Consider the following 21,292-nt stretch of genomic DNA (forward strand, 5'->3'; position numbering starts at 1 on the left):
AACAGCACTTCCCTACCTTATCAGCCGAACAAGTGCATGTATGTAGCACTTGGGAAACACATATGATAAGGCTGCTCTAATGCCTCTGATACAACACTGAATGATAATCAGTGGCTCAGTTTCAACTTCGGTTAAGTACGACATGGTGATGAGTCCTGGGGCCCATTTTATCCAATGCTTCTATTGATGGCCTAGAGGAAAAGCATGCTTCTGAAATCACAGTTACCTTTCAATAAATACCAGTGACTGACTGGTTGTTTAATCAGCAGAACACACTGAATTGGACCACACTGCCAGCCCCTTAGAAGGCAAGATTGAAATTCTAAGTGATCCCTACACGTGAGGGAATGGTCCGTCAAAAACTGGATAAAATTCACTAGGAACAAGGGCAACAGAGTACACTTGGGGATGAAAACAAATAAGTAATTATATTAAAGTGCTTTACTCTGTGCCAAGCTAAACAACTGGGTAGACGCAAGATAAACAGATTGGACACAGTCCCTGTCCCAGAGGAAGAGACTGGCTAGGAAAAAGTGAGTAGAAAAAGATCTGAGGGTCATAGTTGACCACAAGCTATGTCTGCATCAGTAATTTGGTGGTATTAAACTACCAGCAAGAGCCAAGCATGTTTAAGGGAATGGGAGTTGTTTAGCTTTGAGATGAAATGGCAAAGGGCTGACATAATACTTGGCTTAAAATATATAAATAATTTTTCTGACTAGGTGTAGAACCAGTGGTAACAGGGTTAAATGAAAGTGGGAGGAAATCTGGATATGAGATAAAGCTTCTTGAGAGACACACGATAAAATGCTGAACAGGCTACTTACTAAAGGAGTTCTCCTCAAAGGAGCCCTTTAAGAAAAAGCAATAGCCAACCATCTGCCCATAATCATTCCCCTGTCTAAAGACTGTCTCCAAATCCAGGAATCTATAATCCTTAAACCCACATCCTTAATATTTCTGCTACATCACTGCTGTTTCAGAGCACTTAAACTAGATTTTTACATCCTTATATACTGTAGCTTTGCTTTCTTTCGTGCCTCTCGGCAGGATTGCATTAAGCCATTTGTGAGTAAACTTTTCCTATTTCACTTTCATTTTCTCTCCCTGAGTAGACAGTTTTCACTGGGATCTCCCCCCAGCACACACACACACTCCCACACACAACCCCACCCCCCGCAGGCCCAGGCCCATTATTTTCAATGCCTTGTCCATGTCCCCAGTTCCATTAAATATCAGACAGAAAATTTTTTTTCCAACCTGTAGCCAACAAGGAACATCTTTCTCGACTTATGGGACTTTTGCTTCTAGAAAAAGTAAGTAATTTACCCGCAAATTAATCCTAGAACCACTCCTGTGCAACAAGCAGCAGGGGCTGGAGAGTGTGACGCAATCTGTGCCCTTCTCACAAAAGCCCAAGTGTGCTCCCACCACAATAGATCTTGCTTCCCCCGATCCATTTGCAAAGCTGGGACTGCCAACTGGCAACACAACACATAACCAATTTCAGCTCTGGGCTTGTGCTGAATTAACTTTTTTGTAAAGTAGGTTAATAGTTTGAAAACTGTCATTATGTAATTAGTATTCATTTTGAAATGTGGTTATTTGCGCTCTGTCTCTATCAATACCACACTCTCGGATGTTAGAGACACTGGAGGGGGAAATCACATCTTTAAAAATTGAACTAAAACCAGGCAGTGGGCTATATGAATAAACTATACATTTCAGATATTGTTTCATAGTTCCAAATATGTGTGGGAAAACCATGACACTTTCAAACTCTATCATCCAAAAGACTTCTTTAACCAACTAAAGAATCCAAAAACACACTGCCTTTTTCCAACATGCCTAGAATACTCGAATACATACGGCCACGAGAAGCTTCTCCTTATGAACTTTAGGCGGCTCTTTGTCAGGGAAGGGAAAGTTTGGAAAGGACCTTGGTAAAATTACTGGGCCAAAGTGGGGCTATAGAGAAAGCCTGTGGAAGTGGGCCATCACCATTCTGTTCCTGAAGGAGCAAGAAAAACAGTGTTAAAATAAACAAAATTACATTTGGAAAAGAGAAGGGGCCAGTAGTCAAAAGAGAAAGCCATCATGCTTAATGGGGACCAACTTTGAGTTCTATTATGGTTACCGGGAAATTTCAGAAGCCACAGCTAAATCCTTGTTGTTCTCTGCCCCATGAAAATATCCGTCCAGCTAAGGCATAAAAGAGTCTCTGTCAAGATGATCCCATAACCTGCCCAGCACAGCTACTGGAAGGGAATAAATAGGAGGGGAGGGGTTTTTGCTATTTAGCAGAGTCTTACACTGACACCTCTATCTGATCTAACATGTCCTTCAGTTTCACAATCATGATTTGTCCAAACAAAACCTTGCAAAAAACCCCCCAAAAAACCTAACTCCATGGAGTGCATTTAAGTCACAGATTTCAAAATGTAACCTCTCAGTGTTGTAAAATATTTTACGCTTACATATGAGGAAATAAAGTCCAGAACTGCAGGTATCATACTCAAAAGTTTTTTGGCAAACATCAAAGCCAAAGAATGAAGTCAGGGTCCTTTCTCATCTCTTGAGCTTTGGATACTTAAGCCACTGTACCAATTAGGTATTCCGTTTTAACCACCGAATCAGAAGTCAAGCAAATTGCTACTTACATGGGACAATAACTGAAGAGAAAAATGTGTATATTGGTATACCAGTAGACAGATATTCTAAATAATTATAGCACAATACTGTTAATGGCTCTGAGGATAACACTTAAGCAGGGAAATAGTTCAGAATTTAACAGGACTTTCCATTTACCTCTCAGCTCACCGATTTAGGTTGTTGTTGTTTTCTACTCTAAGCTGTCCAAGAGATAGTTTCTTTCTCTAACCTATGGACAAACTATGAATAATAACACTATGGAGATATTTGGGGTAATCCTTCAAAACCAAGGGCTTTACCTAGATTCACAGATTCAGTGGTTTTGAGTTTTGTTTTATGAAGTTGTTCTGATGGGGCATTAAAGAGCCAAGCTTTGTCACCTAAAACACTGGAACTGGAAATTGCAGAAATGTTTGTTCCTGATTTCCTATGTTTTTTAAGTTTGCAAGTAATGCAAGGCATCTTTAGGTTTGATGCAAATCATCACAGCAATCTATCACTCCTGACAGTGTACCCTTTAATAATTACTTCTCTATTACAGGCAATACTGAGGAAATCCATGCAAAACACAGTTGCAACAATTCACATTCCACACTTGCTCATCCAGAAGATAACTGCAAAGCTGTTAGTTTAGTTTTCTACTTAAGATGCTGCACTGAAACCATCCTGTTGGGAGCCAGGGGACCTGGTACTTTTCAAGGTTTATAACAATGTTCCTGTTCTATCCAACTCCACTTACACCAGATTCCAGTGTCACATGCAGTGGGTGAACAGATACCATGTTCAAAGCACCACTGAGAACCCTCCCACTGAAATGTAGAACTCTGAAGTAACTTTGAGAAAATACATGAGTTAGCATTACTTCCTGTTGCCTCTTTTTCCGTCTGACTGGAATTCATTGGCTCTAAGTCTCTATATAACCTCATTTTATATTTGGAGCTCCCTTGGAGGAAATTAACTTCCCAATGCCTCTGGAACAATCTTTCTATAGGCCTACTCACACAGGGGATTTCTCTAAGTAAAGGAAAATGGTGAATGATTGTTAACTGTGGTGGGATTTTTTTAACCCCAAATTCAAATTTGATAACCCAGCAATTTGCTTAAATTTCCATATTTCCAGTGGGCTGATATCATTGGGACTCTGTCCACAAAAGAAAGAGCAATTCATTGTCCAAAAAAGAAAAAAAAAAGAAAGAAAAGTAAGCCAGGTGTTTCACGAAAAGACAAAGAGAGCTGCACAGTAGGGTGTTGTAACTCACAAATCTGTATTGACTAGGAAGTATTCATGAAGAAAATTAATTTAAAAAGCATGTAGTTCAGGTTTTGAGCCCATAAGTCTTTTCAAAAACAGATTAGTGATTAAAAACTTTTTTTATTCTAGCAATCTCTTAAACAATTAGTGCCGTAATTGGAAAGGGACTACAAATTCAAATATACATGGACATAAAAGAGTTCCCCCAGAGTGCTTTTCCTTGGTTTTCTGGGCTTCAGCCATGCACCTGCCTGTGCCATCAGAAGGGTTTCAAATCCTGAAGAAGTGCAGTGAATGGGGATACAAATGCCCCAAATCAAAATACCACACAAATGCTTTAATTCATGTAAAGCGGGGGTAATTGTAGTGATTGTGAAGGTGAAAGCGATTCCTTTATCTCCGAGGTGGTTCAATGGGAACCACCCACTTGCAGTCTGGCACCCGCAGCCATTCTGATCCTACTAGCTGTGTTTTCAACGGGAAAGAAAACGTTCTTAACTGTCCAGGCAGACAAGGGCAGAGTGAGATTGGAAAAACCATGCCTGGGCCCTCTCTAAGGGGGGCTGCCCAGACTTCCTGGCAGGAAGCCTGGGTTTTCTTGGGGGAAGGAAGATTCACAGTTTGTTTGCTTGCATGTCTGCAGGGGCAAGTTGAGGCCCTTCTCTACTATCCACTCTACCCAGTGAAGGGACTAAGACTCCAAAAGGGATTAATGACCAATACGTCCAGAGAGAAGGGGAGTGTGGCCATGGTGAGCTACAGCACAGATCCAGCCCTTTACTGGACAATCCTCAAAGCTCAATGCCCCATAGAGTCGGGAACTTAGGTTTGCTACGCATTCTGAAATCCAATTCTGGAGCTAAGCCGCTGCCTTCCTGAAACTCGGTAAAGCTCAGGAAAATGAATCCAAAGGAGGATTCATGAATCAAAGGTCATTTAGTCCATCCCTGTGTTTCCAACAGGGGTCCTATCTGAGAAAAAGATTAGACACCTACTTTCCCAAAATCCTCAGATAAGAAGCCCCACCTTTTCTTAGTGACCACTTAGAATCATGAAAGTAATTAGATTATAAAAACTTAAAATACGCTAGCCTAAGCAATCCCAAGTCAAATCAAATGCCTACCTCGTACTTCAGGATCAAGTCATTTAAAACATATATGATGCATAATTTAAAAGACCTCGGAAAAGAAACCTAGGCATTTAAAGGGATACAAATGATGGGTACACTTTCAAGGGAGTAAGGGCAGAAAAAGGTACTCATTTCTATTCTTAATTTTTTTTTGAATGGCCAACAGGGATTCAAATATACCAGTAGCTCTACTTTGTTTTTCATACTCAAAAACCTGGCTGTGTCTGTCATACCACTTTTCACTAGTTCTTCTTCCCTCTCTCTATTCCCTTTCATTCCTCTCACCAAATGCCTACTTCACTGCATCCTCTCTGCTACCCTTGCACAAGTCTCTTTTTTCACCCGTTTCAACACTGGCTCTTCAGCACAGCTCTAACTCTCAAAACTCCAGCTGACAAGAGCAAGACTGGCACCAAGGAAGGAGACTTCAAAACAACAAGCCTGGCATTCTCAAGCCACATCAGACCTTCTTTTTCAGCACTGTTCCAGCTCTATTACTAGTTAGGTAGGAAGTAGAACAGCAGGGGGGAAAACATGAGAGAACCAGTCAAAAATCAATGATCAGGGATAGCTTTTCTCCATTAGTCTTTCTCTAGAAAGCAGTTTTGGTGCTGGCTACCATATTTTTTCTCCACTTTCTGCCGATTTCCAAAGTCTCTGCCCAGAGACAAAGTGGTTTCATCCGGAACTCCTAGTAAGACTATAAGGCCAACTGGCTCAGCAAGATGCCTGGTCTTCAGTACTCTCTAAAAAATCTCTAATTTGCCTAAGGAGAGTTTTCCTGAGCTTGTCTCTGGCAGAAAATCCTACTGATCCAGAAAGGGCTCAGTCCTGACAGATTCTAAGTCCCTGGGATTTAGCTATACCATTGAAGGAACAGTCAGTAGGGGGAGGGTGGATGCCCTTCCTGAAAATGACAGAGATGACATATTCTCCTGAGCACACTTCCTAGATCAACACCAGATATAATGACCTTTCACCCCGGCGTTTTTTGGCCATGCCTGAAAAGGGTGTTGTGAGAAGGCCTGCCCAGCATTGCCATTTTTGCAATCCTGAACACCCCCACGGGAGCTGGTCAATACCAATGATATAGAGACATCGATTGAGACACAGTGGGCTGCAACTTGATGAGGTCAGTGAGAGAGCATGAATAAATACTTGGCTAGGGGTTAGTATTCTTGTGGGATGCTAATACCAGGTATTGAGGTTCCAGGGTGCATCCCCCAAAATACCATTGCCCAGAAGTACAAATAATCAGGCTTGATGTGACCTAAAAAAAACTAATGTTTTTCAGATACTAGACAAAATGCATGGTACTCCAGATCATGACTGCTGGGCTAGTTTCCTTGGGGAATATGATATTCTGTCTCATTTCTTTCACTCCCCGTGAGCAAGACATTTATATGAAATAGCCAAAAAAAAATTTCAGGTACAGTTTCAGACCCCAGAGTCATATTGGTAAAGGGACACAGCTTTGACATTCAGAAATATGCTGAACAGAAACATCCCCCCCACCCCCCCCATCAGTACAGTAACAATTTGCAGAAAACTGGGACGGTGCTCCCTGTAACTGTTGCCGATAAAAAACTTAACAGTCTGTAGTGGGAGCAGCCCTCTGATAGGATTGTGAAGCAAAGCAGAAGGTGACAAGACAGCTTGAATTACAGCTTCATCTGGTTCAGAAGAGTTGCTAGTAAAATGTACTTAGGTGATCCGCTAAAGAAAGGAATACATTGCATTCCCTAAGTACCCAGTCACAGCTAGAGCTGTTCACAAAAGTTGACTTTCACACACAATTAAACGCAATAATTTCAGATTTCTAGTTTCAGAGAAGCTGATCCACAGACTGTCCTATCTACAGAGCTATTTGCTACTGATCAAAAATCATGGGATTAATGTTTAAAAAAGATGAGGGGGCAACCACATCAGGGATGTATTCTCTTTCTATTCCAGGCTGAGCATAAGGAAAGCAAGGCAGGATAGTGTCAACACAGAGCAAGGTCAGGTGGGTATCTGTCACTAAATTATGGGACGGAATGTATTTTATTCAGATCAGCCCGCTGCCTATGAGTTCAAGTAAAGATGCTGAGAAATGCCAGGGAAAACTGCAGAACTGAAATTTTATCACTTGGGCATCAGACAGTTTATCTGCCTTTCAAATAATATTAATAATGGTATTTAAGTGCTTACTATGTGCCAGGCACTGCACTAAATACTGGGGTGGAAACAAGCAAATCGGGATAGGCACAGTCCCTGTCCCGAATGGGGCTCACAGTTTCAATTCCCATTCTACAGATGAGGTAATTGAGGCTCAGAGAAATGAAGCGATGTGTCCAAGGTCACACAGCAGACAAGAGGCAGAGCAGGGATTAGAACCCATGACCTTCTGACTCCCAGCACCAGAAATATTTGCAGTCCAGCAAACTCTCCAAATATTTTCTGGGGGTGCTGATGGGGTTTCCTGTAGAGAACAATGGCTGAGCCTTAGCCCGGAGGCCTTGGGACCGAGACTCTACGCCAAGGAATAACTTGTCTGTGACTTGAGGACACTGCCTAGTATTTTACCATCACTGTGAATGGTGCCAGCATTAAAACTTCTCAACCTGAGTAAAGATCTTTCACTGTTATGTTTCCCAGCCTGAAAAGGAGGGACTCAAGCTAAGTGACTTCATTCAGAATACCTATTCCACATAAGGAATTCAGATAGGCTTATTATCCTAAATAAGGCAATTTATTATGACTCTTCTTGGCTAGTAATGTATTGTTCAACACTGGTCTGCTCTGGCAAAAGAATGGACATGAAAGTCACAGAGCGAATAAGTCTGTTTTGATAGTACTGATTTATTTGGGGAAATTATACAGAGAGCAGGTTTTCCCCTCCATAAACACCCCTGGTTCATTTGTCTCCACATGGGCAGAGCTTTTAAACTAATTTTCCCATGGCTGATTCCTCAGAACCAAAGAAAAGCAGCACCCTCATATCATTTGATGCTGAAATCAGCCTCCTCTGGAACTGGTTCTGGAACAAACACTCCAGCCTACCTTCTAACAGGATTTCCAATGAGGCAAGAGCTATTCTGTTTCTATTAAAACATCAAATACATAACAGCACCTACATTTCTCAACTGAACCATGACCATCATGTTTCTATGCCTTATACTAGGACCCTCCCTGCCAAAACATGAGGCTAGTTATAACAAAATTTTTCCTCTTCTGTTATTTAACTTTCAGAGGGGATATTTATAATCTCCCAAGGAAAAACTTTAGGGGGTTCAACAATATCTTCCATTGTCTTGAGAGGCACAACTGCCAATTCACAGCATGTCACGGGAGAACATTCTTCCTCTAGCTCATTCTCTGAGTAAACCAGAAGCTTTAGAAAAAAAATGACTATACCTAGCAATCCAAATGAGTTCTAAAATAATTTTGCGAATGGTTTTCCTTTCTGTATGATTAAAAAAAAAACTCTGGCTACTCTCTAAAACACTCTTCACTGATAGCTTACTTATTAGACAAAAATTAGTGTCCAATCGACCATGAAAAAGAAGAGCCATTAAATACTATAAGTGATCAAACTGACACTGGCCACTGAACATCCTGACACTACATTATCAAAGTAAACTTTCCTATATGCAGCTGATGTAATGTGCCTGTCAGTTTATCACCTTCTCTGCTCAGATGGGCTGCAAGTCACCTATGCACACAGGACAAAACAAATAAATAAATTGCAACGTTATCTCTCAAGCTACTCCTATGGTAAATGGTGATGGTGTTTAGTATTCAGTAATGGAGTTAGGAGTAATTTACTGGGAGATAATTTCTTTTGGACCTAAAATCACCTGCCTCCTGTAGAGCAGACAAATAGAACTATCTAACAGGAAATGGGGCATGATAATACTGCGCTTTAAATAGAGCCAACAAAATGAAAATAAAATAGGACTGCATTACAAAATATCCAGCTAACAGTTACCTAAACTGCTCATGTTTTCAGAATTATTTACTGCGGAAGATTGCGTTACCTTCTCTGAACCATTTTAATACCCGAAAGTTTAACACATTTTTTTAAAAACTAAAGTTATTCTTGCAAATGGCTTCAGGGAGACTGATAACTATTGAGACTGAGGTGCCCTTTGTAGGGTACAATGATCTGATGTTTACTGTTCTTGAAAAAGGCAAGGTTCTACTATCCTACAGAGAGCTCCTAGGAGCTTGAGGCTTCTAAAGTCAGGACTAGAGCACCATGACACCAGCTTCCAGGATGGCCAATGCCCACAGGACCTGTCCCTCGACTGAATAATAATAATAATAATGATGGCATTTATTAAGCATTTACTATATGAAGAGCACTGTTCTAAGCGCCGGGGAATTTACAAGGTGATCAGGTTGTCCCACGTGGGGCTCACAGTCTTCATCCCCATTTTACAGATGAGGGAACTGAAGCCCAGAGAAGTTAAGTGGCTTGCCCACAGTCACACAGCTGACGAGTGGTGGAGCTGGGATTTGAACCCATGACCTCTGACTCCAAAGCCCGTGTTTTTTCCACTGAGCCACGCTGCTTCTCTATGACTGAACATTCAATTCCATGCCCACAAGACTGGGGTGGGGAGAGAGTGGGATGAGAGACCTCAGAAGCCCTTAGAATTGTGAAAATCCTGAGGACACTTCAACAGCTGAGAACCAAACACTGCAGCTAATATCTGCCATCCCCTCTAGACAGTAAGTTTGTTATGGGCAGGAAAGGTGGTCTGCTAATTCTGTTACACTGTACTCACTCAAGCACTTAGTACAGTGCTCTGCACATCGTAAGTGCTCAATAAATACCACTGATTGATTGACTGTAGCTGGAATGGGAAGGCCATTAGTATTGACACATCTCAGTACCAATTGTCTCTGCTCTTAATTTTTCATTATTGTAATTTTTTCAAATGCTGTCACTGACAGTGATTAGTTCTCTAGAATTTATTTCTCTTCCCTACATGCCTGTCCTCCCCAATGTTGATTTGTGAACTCTTCTTGAGGCGAGGGATCGCGTATCATTTGTTTAACTTGTACCTACCCCTGGGTTTAGTACAATACTTGGCAAGCTTAATAAATATCAGCACTAACTAGATAATTTCTTATACAAATTGTATATACATACAAGGCCAAAGGAATAACAAGATACTTTTTCTCCTGGGAAATCCTTACCCACTGGTGCCTGGTGTTATCTCTCAACCCCCAGCATGTTTAGCTACTGAAGGTGGGAGGTTTGAAGAGGAGAGGGTTCTGATGGATACAGGGGGCTCACCACTTCCTGACTGTGGCTCTTCTGGGGGCACCTCTGGAAGCGTCTATGTTACTCATTTTCTTCTCCCAACAAAGATTTCTGTGACAGCAAACCATAAAATTCTCAGATTTAAAACCTGCTCCTGTTCTCCAAGTTCACGCCTTTTACATAGAAGAAAAAAATAAACGCTCCAAAAAGTTCCCATTTGCCAACTAACGGTCCCAGGAGGGAGGCTGCTCTGGCCTGAAAACAGAATATTGGGCAAGATGTGACTCAGGGATACCGGCTGAAAGTGTGATCACCAGCACCCATCTCTGACTCAGTTGAGTGACTTTTGGCTCCATTCCCAGGTTTGGCTATGTAGTTATCACACTGAGCTGATGGCCATGTGCTTTCCATTGGTTAGAAAATGGGCGCAGTTGGCAGGGGCAGAGATCCATCTTTCCAACTTGCAACTGGTCTCCAGAAAAGGGATTCCCCCTACTGAAGTCAGCACCACACTTGGTTTTTCTGGGCCCATTCAAGATGGAATCTGGAACACATGCTCATACTTCTACCTCTGGCCCCTTCCAGCTTGTGCCCAGGGCAACATGCTTCCTCACCTCAGCTTTGTACTGCTGCTGCCATACACTAATGATTTCAGTGTTCTCTGGTAGAAGTTCCACAAACAGAGTCAGAGGACTTGGCTTCTATTCCTAATTCTGCCAACTGACCCATCCTGATTCAGAATGATCATGAAGCGCCATTATTGGTTCAAACGTTGGAAGGAGATGGCACTAATATAAATAAATTATGGGTAGGAACATAAGTGCCATAGGGCTGAGGGTGGGGTGAAGATCAAGTGCTTAAAGGGTACAGATCCAAGTGCATAGGCATCTCAGAAGGGAGAGGACATTGGAGAAAAGAGGGCTTAATCGGGTACAAACTCTGGGAGGAGATGTGATTTTAATTAACGCTTTGAAGGTGGGGAGAGTGGTGGTCTGGTGCACACAGAGGAGGAAGCAGTTCTAGGCTGAGGGAGGATGTGGGCAAGGGGTCTAAGTGAGATAGATGAGACTGAAGTACAGTGAGTAGGTTCATATTAGAGAAGTGAAGTGTGCAGATAGAGTTGTAATAGGAAATTAGAGAGGTAAGGAAGGATGGTGTGAGCTTATCGATCAATCAAATGTATTGAGCGCTTACTGTGTGCAGAGCATTGTACTAAGCACTTGGGAGAGTACAACACAACACAGTTGGTAGACATACTCCCTGTCCACAGGGAGCTTGATCCTCCAGCAAACTCTTCTAATTTAGTAAGCTTCATGCATCATCAACAGTCCAGGAGCTGCTAAATATGGAGACTTTGCAAATGGTCATGAGCCATTTTGTAGATTCTGCCTGTAGATTAAGATAAACCCAAGATACTGACAATAAACTTGCCATTCTGTTCTGGGGAAACCCCATTTGCAACTAAAGTTGTAAAGTAAGCCTACATACCACTAAAGACCTACAATGAATATAGACTGTGGCCACTAAATTCTACAAGTAGTCTGTACACTCTCCAACAATGCATAGACTATAAAGTACTCTAGATATAGACTACAAATAGTATTAAGATAGACAAAGGAGTAGAAAGCCAAATCCCAAAGGCCACAGTGATGGGTCAGCAGGAAAACAAGACTGTCCCTGCAGCAATCAACCATTTGCATTTAATGGGTGCCAGTTCTGTGCAGAACACTACTGAGAGCTGGGGAGAGAAACAGAATTATTATTATTATTATGGCATTTATTAAGTGCTTACTATGTGCAAAGCACTGTTCTAAGCCCTGGGGAGGTTACAAGGAGAGCAGGTTGTCCCACAGGGGGCTCACAGTCTTCATCCCCATTTTACAGATAAGGGAACTGAGGCACAGAGAAGTTATGTGACTTGCCCAAAGTCACACAGCTGACAATTGGCAGAGCTAGGATTCAAACCCCTGACCCTACTCCAAAGCCCGTGCTCTTTCCACTGAGCTACGCTGCTTCTCTAATTGGATGGCATAATCTCTGCGGAGCAGGAAGACCTAAATTGTTAATTGATTTGCCCAAGGTCACACAGCAGATAAGTAGTGCCAGAGCTGGGATTAGAACCCAGGTCCTTCGGACTCCCAGGCCTGTGCTCTATCCACTAGGCCGCACTGCTTCTGAAGAGATACAACTGGCAAAAGTTTGGAGAAATATATAAATGAATAATTGGAATATGTATAATCAATAGGTGCACAGGTACTTGGGTGACTGTACCTAGCCCATACGTGCTATTTCTTACGTAGCCATGCACCAGCCAGGCCCATCCCAGCCTTCAGTGCCTAGGGAGTGCTCGGTGCCAGATTAAGAGCCAGGTTCAGATGCTCCCTGAGATCTCCAAGCCTCCTCCCTTGGCAGCCTTTTCAGATTGAGCGCAAGAGATCTTGTTTTATCTAGCTCCCAACCCAAACACCAACCACATCACCAGGTACCCAAGATTGATACCGAAAGAGAGGACTCCCTACTGCCTGGGTGGGTGGTGGTGAGTTTAAACCCGGGGAGCCTTGCAAAGAACCCCCAGGCGCTAGCTGGTTGAGCAAGTTCTTGGAGCTAACACTAATCCAACACTTTTTCCTACCACTGAAATGCCCCTGTTGGCTGGGTTCTAGCCCGTCCAAAGCCATGGCAGCTCACAGTTCAATAGGGCCCCTCCGAGGAGAAAGGAATCCTCCACCTTCATTTCTTGCCCCTTTGCCATCTCTGTGGTTGGGTTCATTTGGAGATTGGCTGTCTGCCACCCACATCACCCAATCTTCACTATAGCAAGTTTGCCTCTGTGCCACTGACCAGTCTGCTGTCGCTGACAGAACAGCCTGGTGAGATCAGAAAGATGAATGCTGAATATGTACTCAGCCTAGAGAAAAATGGACCCAGCTCCTTTCTACTGCACAGTCAGTCTTTCATCACAGACAAGGCCTTCTCCTACTCTTCTTTGGCCCAGCTGCTGGATGGCAGAGATGGTTTCAATATTAGTTTGCTTACTGGGCATTCATTTATTTTCCCATGGCCTTTAATGACCCCACTACCCTTGTCATCTCCCTCTAGAAAAATGCTGCTCATGCAGGCTATACGACATTTTGTTCTATAAATGGCTTCTTTTCTACAACGGTGACTCCTGAGAAGGCCCAAGTAATACTGCCAGGGTCACTTTCCAGCAATCGGCTTGGGTCAACCACTAGCACTTACTGCTGGTGCTGTTGGAGGAGTTGGGGTGGAGGGACATTAATTAAGAGGAGCAGATTCATTCATTCATTCAATCGTATTTATTGAGCGCTTACTGTGTGCAGAGCACTGTACTAAGCGCTTGGGAAGTACAAGTTGGCAATATATAGAGACGGTCCCTACCCAACAATGGGTTCATAGTCTAGAAGGGGAAGACAGACCACAAAACAAAACATAACCAAGGAACTGGTAGAACGTAGCTTTAGAACACCCTTTCTTAGGCAGCAGGAAAAGCAGCATGGCCTAGTGGCAAGGACCCAGGCTTGGGAGTCAGAGGACATGGGTTCTAATCCCAGCTCCACCACTTGTCTGCTGTGTGACCTGGGGCAATTCACTTCACTTCTCTGTGCCTCAGCTACCTCATCTGTAAAATGGGGATTAAGATTGTGAGCCCCACATAGGACAACCTGATCACCTTGTATCTACCCCAGAACTTAGAACAGTGCTTGGCATGGAGTAAGGGGTTAACAAATGCCAAGCTATTATTCATCATTATTAGGCATCAACTTAGTTTCAAGCAATATGTTCCAAAGAATTATCAGAGGGTGAAAACTCCAGAATGCTAATTTTTGGGGACAATGTTGGGGTTAAGGATCAACTGATGTTTTTGTCCCTTGAACGCGTCACTATAACCAGTTCCATCTGTGATTCCTTGGCTCTCTCCATCAAAGACTCTCTGATGCTGGGGGAAAGGACTGAAACGCTAAGGGCCGGGGCCTGAACCACCTATTTTGGACTGACGTGACAAGCAGCGGGGCGACTCTTTTGGGGGTTTGGCGGGGAAGAAAGAAGATGAGGCACTGTTGGCGATCTCCTTAGTTACAGAACTGGCACTGGAAAGGTTTTTTCCACTGCCCCACCAACCAGTGGACAAGCATATCAGCTCCGTGCCTACCACTGCTCTGGCCTTCTGCCCAGCCTTGCCTTATGGGATCACCCTCACCCACCAGAGTGACTTATACGTGAAGGTCAGGGTGGCTGGGAACAATGGTGGAGAGCTGGTACGATGACACAGGAGATAATACGCGAGGCATATCTAGCATCTGATGTGACAGACAAGACTGGGGGCAGGGGTGGGGGGGTGAGGGTTGGCGTATCCCATGTTTGTCCTTGGGGCCGCTAACACCTACACAAGATTTGCCTGTGTCTTTCCAAGTATTTTATAGAGCACTTCAGGTCCCTGACCCATAGAAATGTTGTCGGTGGGCACCCCTTGGATTGCCTTTCCACCATAGGGGAGGGTCACCCTGCTGTCCCTGCCATAGCCCCAGAAAGGTTGTGCAGAGTGGTCAGTCTGATGTCCTGATGCTTCACTTAGAAAGGACTCAAAATGACACTTCACAGAATCCATCCAAGTCAGAAGGGATGAGCCTTTACTGTGGATACTGTTATACTGTTGTATATTATATTCTCCCAAGTGCTTAGTGCAGCACTCTGCACAGTGGCTACCAGTCAACCTATGCATCAGGCAAGCTCCTCACTCTCAGCTTCAAGGCTGTCCATCACCTCACCCCCCCCACCTCACCTCCCCTTTCTCCTTCTCCAGCCCAGTCCACACCCTCCTCTCCTCTGCCGCTAACCTCCTCACTGTGCCTCGTTCTCGCCTGTCCCACCGTCGACCCCCCGCCCACGTCCTCCCCTTGGCCTGGAATACCCTCCCTCCGCACATCCGCCAAGTTAACTCTCTTCCTCCCTTCAAAGCCCTACTGAGAGCTCACCTCCTCCAGGAGGCCTTCCCAGACTGAGCCCCCTTTTTCCTCTCCCCCTCCCCATCCCCCCGCCCTACCTCCTTCCCCTCCCCACAGCACCTGTATATGTTTGTACAGATTTATTACTCTACTTATTTTACTTGTACATATTTACTATTCTATTTGTTGTGTTAATGATGTGCATCTAGCTTTACTTCTATTTATTCTTATGACTTGACACCTGTCCACATGTTTTACTGTCTGTCTCCACCTTCTAGACTGTTAGCCCGTTGTTGGGTAGGGACCGTCTCTATATGTTGCCAACTTGTACTTCCCAAGCGCTTAGTACAGTGCTCTGCACACAGCAAGCGCTCAATAAATACGACTGAATGAATGAATGAATAATAGGCTGGATGAACAACCTTCAGAATGTTGTAAAATCCTTGTGGGAAGGGATCAGGCCTTATAGTGTACTCTCCCAAGAAGTTGGTACAGTGCTCTGCAACCAACAGCCACTCAAATATTTTTGATTTATCTAATGCTTCACACAACAGAGTGGTTTTAGGAGCGGACTTTCAAGATGCCCTCCAAGGGTATTTTGAGTTAGCTTCTGTTCACACCATCAATCCAATGTGTGCCTGACTCACTTTGTATGTAGTGAGGGAGGGTCACTGCTTTAAGCACTGACTCCTCAGATAACTTCCATGGCTGACAACGAGATTCAAATTGGAACAACCAGGAATGCACTCCAATCTTTCCACAGTGATCACTGGGCGGTTGAGTAGGGCCTGTCCAGAAACACTAGCTGAGCACCCCACACAACCCTCTCAAGCTGCCAACTCCAAGAACAGGGGGAATTGCTCCATTTCCCCATTCATTCATTCAATCGTATTTATTGAGCGCTTACTGTGTGCAGAGCACTGTACTAAGCGCTTGGGAAGTACAAGTTGGCAACATATAGAGATGGTCCCTACTCAACAACGGGCTTACAGTCTAGAAGGGGGACACAGAACAAAACAAATTAACAAAATAAAATAAATAGAATAAATATGTACAAATAAAGTAGAGTAATAAATACACACAAACATATATACAGGTGCTGTGGGGAGGGGAAGGAGGTAAGGCAGGGAGGACAGAGAACAGGTGGAGGGGGAGAGGAAGGAGGGGGCTCAGTCTGGAAAGGCCTCCTGGAGGAGGTGAGCTCTCAGTAGGGCCTTGAAGGGAGGAAGAGAGCTAGCTTGGCGGATGTGCGAAGGGGGGGGCATTCCAGGCCAGGGGGATGACGTGGGCCGGGGGTCGACGGCGGGACAGGCGAGAACGAGGCACGGTGAGGAGATTAGCGGCAGAGGAGCGGAGGGTGCAGGCTGGGCTGTAGAAGGAGAGAAGGGAGGTGAGGTAGGAGGGAGCAAGGTGATGGAGAGCCTTGAAGCCAAGGTTGAGGAGTTTCTGCCTGATGCGTAGGTTGATTGGTAGCCACTGGAGATTTTTGAGGAGGGGAGTAACATGCCCAGAGCGTTTCTGGACAAAGACAATCCGGGCAGCGGCGTGAAGTATGGATTGAAGAGGGGAGAGACAGGAGGATGGGAGATCGGAGAGGAGGCTGATACAGTAATCCAGACGGGATAGGATGAGAGCTTGAACAAGCAGGGTAGCGGTTTGGATGGAGAGGAAAGGGCGGATCTTGGCAATGTTGCGGAGCTGAGAACGGCAGGTTTTGGTGACAGCTTGGATGTGAGAGGTGAACGAGAGAGCGGAGTCGAGGATGACACCAAGGTTGCGGGCCTGTGAGACGGGAAGGATGGTAGTGCCGTCAACAGTGATGGGAAAGTCAGGGAGAGGACAGGGTTTGGGAGGGAAGACAAGGAGTTCAGTCTTGGACATGTTGAGTTTTAGGTGGTGGGCAGACATCCAGATGGAGACGTCCTTAAGGCAGGAGGAGATGCGAGCCTGGAGGGAGGGAGAGAGAGCAGGGGCAGAGATGTAGATTTGGGTGTCATCAGCACAGAGATGATAGTTGAAGCCGTGGGAGCGAATGAGGTCACCAAGGGAGTGAGTGTAGATCGAGAACAGAAGGGGACCAAGAACTGTACCTTGATGAACCCCTACAGTAAGGGGATGGGAGGGGGAGGAGGAGCCTGCAAGAGACTGAGAATGAACGGCCAGAGAGATAAAAGGAGAACCAGGAGAGCACGGAGTCTGTGAAGCCAAGGTTGGATAGCATGTTGAGGAGAAGGGGGTGGTCCACAGTGTCGAAGGCAGCTGAGAGGTCGAGGAGGATTAGGATAGAGTAGGAGCTGCTGGATTTGGCGAGCAGGAGGTCATTGGTGACCTTTGAGAGGGCAGTTTCCGTGGAGTGTAGGAGATGGAAGCCAGATTGGGGGGGGTCGAGGAGAGAGTTGGCATTGAGGAATGAGGCAGCGCGTGTAGATGACTCGTTCAAGGAGTTTGGAAAGGAATGGTAGGAGGGAGATAGGGCGATAACTAGAAGGTGAGGTGGGGTCAAGAGAGGGTTTTTTTAGGATGGGAGAGACATGGGCATGTTGAAGGCAGAGGGGAAGGAACCAGTGGAGAGTGCGCAGTTGAAGATGGAAGTTAAGGAGGGGAGAAGGGACGGACCAAGAGATTTCATGAGATGAGAGGGAATGGGGTCAGAAGCACAGGTGGCCGGAGTAGCACTTGAGAGGAGGGAGGAGAGCTCCTCTGAGGATACTGCTGGGAAGGATGGGAGAGTAGCGGAGAGCGTTGAAAGCCGGGGGGTTGCAGAAGGAGGGGGGAGTAATTTTGGGGAGCTCAGACCTGATGGATTTAATTTTATTAATGAAATAGGAGGCCAGATCGTTGGGGGTGAGGGAAGGAGGAGGGGAAGGCAGGCAGGCTTGACATTCTCCTGGGTAATGAGGTGGGCTTAGGGGTTGCCATGTTTCCTCATCCCTCTGCCAATCTTCGCTTGGGAGTTTGGGGTACAACTTGATCCTTAGTAGATCAACCAGGATGCTTTAGCCTGGGATCAGGGGGTTGATCTGAGACTCTAGGTTTCTCCTGATAAGAGTAATTGTGGTATTCGTTAAGCACTATGTGCCAACCATTGTTCTAAGCACTGGGGTAGGTACAAGGTAGGCAGGTTGCCCCACGTGGGGCTCACAGTCTTAATCCCCATTTTACAGATGAGGTAACTGAGGCACAAAGAAGTTAAGTGGCTTGCCCAAGATCATGCAGCAGACAAGTGGCGAAGGCGGGATTAGAACCCATGTCCTCTCACTCCCAAGCCCATGCTCTTTTACTAAGCCATGCCACATGCCAAGTACTGTACTAAGCACTGGGGTAGATACACACAGTAAATGCTTAGCAAATGCCATCATTATTAGTATTTATACAAGATAATCAGGTCAAACAGTGACTCGGTTCCTCATTGGGTTCAAGTCTAATTAGGAGGGAAAAGAGGCATTTGATTTCCGTTTTAGAGATGAGGAAACTGAGGCCCAGAGAAGTTAAGTGACTTGACCAAGGTCACTCAGCAGGCAAGTGGCAGACCCATGATTAGAACTCAGGTCCTCTGACTTCTCAGCCCCTGTTCCTTCCACTAGGCCAAGGTGCTCAACAGCTCTATTCACTCTCAGGGCTGAATCCTCCAGATTGGTTTCTATAGAAAAAGGGGACTGGAAGGCAGAATCCAATCCAGGCAACGAAAGGGTTTTTGTTTTTCCCTACTTACATAGTTTCCTTCCATAAAAGGGATCACTCTGATTCACTTTTAAAAAAAAAATCCTAGCATTTTCTGGACCTATTGAAAGTATAAAGGCAGAAGATTAAATTTACAACCATAAAAATGTGTCGTTATCATTAACCAACCATGCTCCCTTATCTAGTACACCTCCTCTAACTTTCCTTCAGTTCATAGAAAATAACACTCAGAGACCCAGACTCCACCTCTCAGCTAGATGGATCCTACCAAAACTGGATGAATGACACAGATCTTTCCCATTACCCTTGAGCTCCAGCTCCTAGTGCTTTCCTTGTCCTCCTAAACCCGGGCAAAAGAATGCACCATCCTGGCATCTGTACAGGTTTCATCTTTCTTCTCCATTTCCAAGATCTAGTTTTTACCTTGGCTGTCCCACCTGCGTTCTTTTGGGTAAATGGCTTCTCCCTGGACTGAAACCACAGGAAGTGGCTCACCACCATAAAAGTAGCGAATGACGCCTGAGGAACCCAATTGTGTTTGTGCAACCATGTCCTCCAGCACCCTTTTTGGGCTTCTCGTGCTGAACAAGACCTCCGAGCCTCACCTACAGCCCTGAGACCCAAGTTGCCCCCCTCTCTTGTCTGGTAGCTCTGCTCTCCAAAGTAACTTTTCAATCACAACAACTTATTCACAGTTGCCAAGTTTGGTAAAAGGAAAAGTGGGAGGGAGAAGAGAACTGTGTATACTGAAAATACTTTAAATATTTTGCTTCCCAAATAGCTACAACGACTGAGATACAAAGCAAAAAAATACATAATTCAACCACAATGAGTTACTGAACCCAGAGTGATTAGCATTAGTTTAAAGCTTTCAGGGCTTTTTCTCCTTATTGATTCTAAACAGAATAAATCCGTAAATGATAATAGTGCTCAATTTAAATTACTTACAGCAAATGCAGCTTTTCAGCCCTTGTCAGACATCATGCAGTTCTTTCAACTGCACTTTGTATGTTCAAAGCAAATTAATGTGGATAAAACAGTTGTAATTTAGGCCAGTTTTCTACCAAAGTATCTTTACTGCTCCCAATTGCCTTTTATTTGTATGGCTGTAATTATATATATATATATATAAATAAAATGCATATCTTCTAAATAAAGTGTTTAAAAAAGGAGATGAAGACATACAGGCTGACGGTCAGGACTAGGACCAGCATGGGCATAATCCCCCAAATCTGAAAGAAAAGGAGTAGAGTTTGGATCTAAGAGAGGTTACACTACATCTCACCTTCCTGAGCTGCAATAGCCTCTAACTTGTACTGCACACCCAGATGGTCTTACCAGTGGGATTATATCAGCAGATTGCAGTGGCCCAGTAGATAAAGCACAGGCACTGGAGTCAGAAGGATCTGGGTTCTAATCCCAGCTCTGACATGTCTGCTCTGTGACCTTGGGCAAGTCACTTCACTTCTCTGTGCCTCAGTTCCCTCATCTCTAAAATGGGGATTAAGACTCTGAGATCCATGTGGGACAGGGACTGTGTCCAACCTGATTATCTTTTATCTACCTCAGTGCTTAGAACAGTGCCTGGTGCATAGTAAACACTTAACAAATACCACAATTAGTATTAGTATTACTCCTAAAAAATCACTTCCTGCACATACTACACCTCTCAGGAAAAATTTTGGGACGCTGCTGGATGACGGCAGACATTTCTTGCATTGCTTGAAACCATTCGCCTGGAAACCATGGATTTCCAGTGACATGGAGTTGACTGACTATGGAGAACATAGATAGTCGACTGTCTTCGGGCAGAATTATCTCTGTGGAAGACAAAACGTCTAACAGACCTCCCTTCAAAAAAAGCTGAGAAACTTGGCTTTGGCCAAGGCCAACTGATCCACAGGACACGGGGCTCCTAGAGGACGTCAACTCAAACGGAGGCTGCATGGTTCTTGCCTAAATTGGGTCCTCTTTTTAGGACCGTGTTCCTCAAACATGGGGGTGGCCAAGTCTCTGATGGCTCAAGGATCATTCCCACTTGCACGTTTCCTGCTCTCCCTCTATACTTTCATGGGATAGATCTGGATGGATGAGGAAGAGAGAAGAGAAAAATCAGGATGTGACTGTCATTCCTGGAGCAATGATAAAATGCCAACTTGAAAATGTCAGAGGGCAGAAGGAAGGCAAAAATCAACAAAATTCAGAAGCTAATACAAGTGTGGCCAACCTAACTCCAGGCACTCCTGATAAAACGCCAGTAGTAGTGAGGTGGGGTACTGATCCAGAAGGCATCATTCAGCCTCTACACACTGGTCAAGACCTGACTCCCTCCCTTGATATTGTTTTCAATTCACAAATGC

The sequence above is a fragment of the Tachyglossus aculeatus genome, chromosome 6 (assembly GCF_015852505.1).
Source record: "Tachyglossus aculeatus isolate mTacAcu1 chromosome 6, mTacAcu1.pri, whole genome shotgun sequence".
NCBI lineage: Eukaryota > Metazoa > Chordata > Mammalia > Monotremata > Tachyglossidae > Tachyglossus > Tachyglossus aculeatus.